This window comes from Colias croceus, chromosome 1 (genome assembly GCF_905220415.1).
Source record: "Colias croceus chromosome 1, ilColCroc2.1".
In the NCBI taxonomy this organism is placed as follows: Eukaryota; Metazoa; Arthropoda; class Insecta; order Lepidoptera; family Pieridae; genus Colias; species Colias croceus.
Genome location: NC_059537.1, coordinates 6,995,042 through 7,001,041, shown reverse-complemented (window position 1 = coordinate 7,001,041; position 6,000 = coordinate 6,995,042).

Below are 6,000 nucleotides of genomic sequence, written 5' to 3'. Positions count from 1 at the left end.
TTTGTGTTTTGTACATTCAATTGTGTTCAGAATAATAGGTACCTGTTCGATGTACCAACTACCAAACACCGGCAGCATCTGTTATATAGGAAATATTAATGAGGCGCCTAGTACACAGATTTTTTTAAAGGCATGTAATAAAGTACTGCGGACTCGGAACTTTAAAAAGTTTGAAATCATCAAAGATAAGTAAAGATAGCGGCAGAGCGAAGGGTTATTATAAGCCTTAGCGACCAATTTATTTATAATCTCGGGTTCAGAATAGGCTATGAATTAGCATGTAAATATTTGAGGTCCAAGGAGTCTTGTAGAGATTTATCACAAATAGCGAGGAGATAAGCGAAGACAGGGTCGTAAAGCACCGGCTCGGCTGCGGTGAGGCGCCGAGGGCAACTTTCGTCGCAGCACACCCTTTGACGAAGTTGTAAAAAGAGCATTAAACCGCAGTAAAAACGCATAGCGAGTATCGCGATCTGAGAAATATAGCGCGGAAAAACTGCTCTTTATTTTAGTAGCCTTATGAATTTCAACGAAGTTGTCGATGAAACGACGCCTTCCCGCTCCTAAAAAGGATATTAAATGTGCTATGTATAATCACCTTGGGCAGGAGATTACTGGATCTTTCATTAATTCTACAAATTAAATTTATATAATATTACATATTAAAATTATATGAATAGTTTTATAGAATGGCGATATGTGTTACCTGGGGGATCTTCAGGATCCTGAATTTCTTCAGACTTCTTAGGACATTCCAATTCATCTAGATCTGAAACAAAAGAAAAAAATAATACTTAATTTGAATTAATTCTATCCTACGAATATATAAAAATTTAGAACATTTCGTGTATTTCAGGTAGGCTATAAGTACTATGCTAAATGAAAAGTCCTTAGGTCAATCAAAATATCTTAATTTCGATGTACATACGTAAACTTTACACGTACGCATCGTTTTGCGCTATGCCAATAGTGTGAGTAGAAGTGAGGACTAATCTGACGATAAATGACCTCGGGTGGCACCGTCACTGAATTGTGTGCTGCCGCGGATGTAACTGACAGTTGACTAAGTGCTGGGTGCAAACGTAACCGCAACTGCGACTCAATCAATCTCCATTGAATTATCACACAGCCTAGTAAGGGCACTTCTTTGGATATTTCAACTCTAACGCAGATGATTATGATGTTTTACCACAGAATTATTTTATGACGTATATAGTCATAAAATAATTCTGTGGTAAAACAGCTTCTTTGAGAGAATTAGATTCTAATATGTTAGGGCAATTTAATAAACTCTAGTTTGATACTATATGTATATAAACACTGTTAATTTTTTTCTAGTACCTAAAATGTTCATTAAAATTATAATAGGTATATAATATTTTAATTACTAATAATTATTTTAATTTTAATTTCTACATATAGAAAGCCCATACTATATGTATTCAAATTTCAAATTGCCAACTATCACTGTAGTAGTACGCTGTGAATTAATCGAGTATTGCTTGCGAAATAATTTAACTGGCCCATGCAATCTATTCACGAGATAATGGGCACAGAAGCATCTGTCATCCGTACATCGCAGCGCACCCAGTGCAGTTGAGCCTTCGCTCGTACGTCATCCCTTATCCGTGGCCGTTCATCAGTGTCACCCATATATGCTTCCATACCAGTCTTATATCAGTATTCAAACACTTGATAGGTATGCAAATTTCAACTATCTGGTTTATCTGTATTTTGATAGCATGTGAAAGTGTGATTGTGTATTCGGAAAAATGATAACAGTCGTACACGTTTTTTCGTTTGATATTTTTAATAACTTTTTCCTGTAGTATAAATTTAAAGGAACTATTTCGACAATGATAAGTATTAGGGAGACAATAAAATTAACGAATTTAGAATAAAATACAATTATATATCATATTATATTATAATTAAAAAAAATATAATTAACATTTTGTAAGTCGCATTAAGTAGATGTTTTTTGTATCGATATAAATTAAATAAAGTAACAATATAAAATATTTAACAATTAAAGAAAATAATGTAAATAATAGCCTTCCTTGGTAAATGGGCTATCTAACACCGAAATAATTTTTCAAATCGGACCAGTAGTTCCCGAGATTGGATCCAAACAAACAAACAAACTCTTCAGCTTTATAATATTAGTATAGATTAAAGTAGTTTTTTTTTAATACAAATGATACAAACCTTCAAACATCTCTTCATCCTGCCCATCTTCAACACCTTGTAAATCTTCATTTTCATTGTCCATTTCTTGTTCATCTGCATTTTCAGTCTTTAATATCAAATTTTCTTTAGTCTTCCTCTGGTCTGCATGTTGACCATCTTCAGTCCAATCCTCTTCGTCAGCTAGAATAACAATGTCAATTATCTTTTTTGCCAATATTTAATTAAAAAAAATTATTTAAAATAGAGATTTTTGAAAATAGAGATTCGTGAAAATGTATGGTAGAGACCATACATTTTCACATATTCAACAATGAAAGTATCCTAAGTATAATAACATAAGTTCTGTTTAAATATGGTATTTCCAGAAATTTAAGGGACATAGCATCGAGCAATAATAGGAGTAGAGCAGAAACTATGAGAGAGCAAATCCCTTTAATAGTGCCAACAACATTGCTACCCTGTTATGGTTTAGGTAATGTATGTTTTCGATTTCTGTTATAGCTTGCGGAAATTGTTATTATGAAAAACAAAATTCAAACGCTTGGTGTAGAAGATGATACTGACTTAACATTAAGTATTTACCTATGTAAACCTATCTTTTAGACTTTAAAAGGAGAAATCTACATGTAGACTAAACCTTACTCTAATCTTATCTGCTGTCAAAGGAATGCAGAATACAGGCAGAAGTAAATGAATTATTTATTTATCTATGAAAACAAAATAATTGAAACTCTTTTTTTTTTTTAATACAAATAGCACTCGTGAAATTCGTTTAACGCAAACACCACCAAAACGCTATATAATAATTAAATAATAAATGTTTCCTACTTAGTCACATTACACATAATAAGCGTGTCAGGGGCGGGTGGCGTGATTGCGGTGCGTCCGACAACCACACCCGCTTTTTTAACATAAAATATACTTACAAATTGTTATACCTACCTACTTACCATAAGTTTTGTAGAATAAAAAAAAAACTTTTGTTATAAGTATGTAGATATGATATATTATGAGATATAATAGGTATCTAACTAACTATCTGAAATAGGAAATTTCATCATCATGTTTGTTTGTTTATGTATCTACTTATAGTAATTGAGTATTGACTATACACAATACATTTTCGTATACAGGGTTACAGGAAAAGTCGATGTAGATCCGTTAAGGGCATGTAGCATCATTTCTGAATGATTTCACTATGGAACTCCCCATCCTAAACTTAATCGTTTTCGAGATATTCGAGTTTTCATTTTTTTTATGAAAATGCCCAATTTTTCGGCTATTCAATTGAATATTTTGAATTTTTTTGACTCTTATGATTATTTTTTTGGTTTTTTACATGAAGAATGAGATGCTTAATTACCTCAATGACTAAAATTGCACGTAAGTTAAATAGGTCATTGTAGACGATCGAAACTTAAGAAAATAAGTACAAATTATAAAAAAAATATTTTTCTTTTCTGGATATCTCAAAAAAATATTATGGCACTTGCTCTGTAGATGTGCTTAAAAACATCTACTTACATTTTATCAGCTATGCTAGCTTATTGGCCTAGCGGCCAAGTGAATCCCATCGCAAGACAGTTGCAAAAAAATACAACTTAGCATCCTTTTCCAGTATTCAACTACGCATAATATATTTTTTACGTTCCATGTGTACTCTTTACACCTTAAACACAATACATAATTTCAAACAGGAGACAACGCAAATAATTTTGTTAAGCGTCCGCAGCAGCCGCGAGCGATAGACCATCATAACTCCCGCCAAAATGTGTCGCAGGGGATGCATTCTGCACCAAAGCACCACTACTACTATTGGCAATTCAATTTTCTTGCTGACCATATTGCTTCGTAAATATTGTGAAACACAACAATGTGTAACATGATTTATAATAATATGTCCCTTTACGCAAGCTATAGCTATACGTAGGTCTAACACTAATTAAAGATTTAGGTAATTCTACAATTAGAGATAGACTCTTCGGTGCTTTCATAGTATGAAAATTTTAGTTAGCACTGTTGATAAAAAAGGAAGACCGTTTTTAGCATTCCTAATATGGGATAGAAGCCAACCACTAAGCAGTAAAAAATGTCTAAGTATTAAAGAAAACGAAACTTTATAAACTTAAGAAGGATTACAAGTCGTTAAAGCTTAATCAGTTAAGATACGACGTAGGTATTCCACTGGCACCCGTTTACTTGTGTGTAATAACTATGATAAAGGATAGAGCATATAGGAGCACAAAGGAATAATAACACAAGTCCCATCACCGCTCAGCTTGTTTCCTTTAATACCTTGGAAACTGTAATTTTAATGTACTCAAGTATCCCTTGGGAGCCCTTGAATTATCTGTGATCAGTTATAGTCTGTTACGTAAGCAGTAGAGTCTAGGTTGACCAAATTATAACTTGTGCTTTGTTCTAAATATCACTAACATAGACTCAACTTACTAACACTTTTATTACAGAGAGACCTAGCTTTCATTTCGGTTTCATTAGCGGTAATAATAATTGAAGAATAAAGTTACTAAGTACATAATATTGTATCTTCAAGGAAGTAAGGAAGTATGTACACTAGGAATCGATTTTTTTATAAGAGAAAGTCTAGGTTATCATCGTTGACTATAATACTAACTATTGTTTAATTTCCTTTTTGATTCGTGTAAAGTTGAAACTTGAACCGATTATAAAAATAAGATTGCAATGTATTTAATTTGCAATTATGAAAAGAATTATTCAGTTATAATTATTGAATACTAGCTGCTCCGCGCGGTTTCACCCCCGTGGCTCCACTCCTGTTGCCCGTAGCATGATGAAATATAGCCTATAACCTTCCTCGATAAATGGGATATGTAATACTGAAAGAATTTTGAAAACAAACAAACAAACAAACAAACAATCAAACAAACAAACAAACAAACAAACTCTTCAGCTTTATAATATTAGTAGGTAGGTATAGATTGAAAAAGACTAGACATCCGCTCTCACTGTATTATAGATTTTCTTTCAGTCGTTTTTGCGTGAAAGATTAACAAACATCCATAGATTTTTTTCATAATATGATATCTTACATACGTCATACATTCTTACCAAACATTCGTGTTTATAACATTAGTAGGATAGAGTCCGAGCGGAAGAATTTTTTATACATATCTTATCATCTTCAAATTAAATTTTTAGTAATTAGGTACCGAGTAATTAATATAGGTACCTATACTATAAATAATACGTAAATATTTCATACTTTAATAATATATGCGTTATCTTTTTGCAACACTTACTCACATACAATCATTCGATAATTTTGCTTGAAATAACAAAAAACATTACACAAATTACGTCTATGATAGGTAATGAGAATAACTAATGTGTAGGACAACGTGACCGAAATCTACAATACCTAGTTATCAATTAAAAGTGGAATATTAAGGTTGTTATTTTGCCGGGATTAAGGGGAGAGAGCAGCTGAAGGGAGTGAGGTCTCCAGGGACCAGGCGGCCTGGGCCAGCTCCCAGGGGAAGAGGCGAGGGCGGGAGAGAACTTAACATCCATTGGGACTCTACTCCCCACCACACTGGGGGGAGATCGTGATATTTTTAAACAATATCTCCCAGTTAAACTCTGAAATTCGCTCAGTTTTATATTGTGTAATTTTTACGTATGTTGAATTATTTTAAACTAGCGGTCCGCCCCGGCTTCGCCCGTGGTATATATTTCGCAATAAAAAGTAGCCTGTCCTTTCTCGGGTATCAAAATATCTCCATACCAAATTTCATGCAAATTGGTTCAGTAGTTTAGGCGTGATTGAGT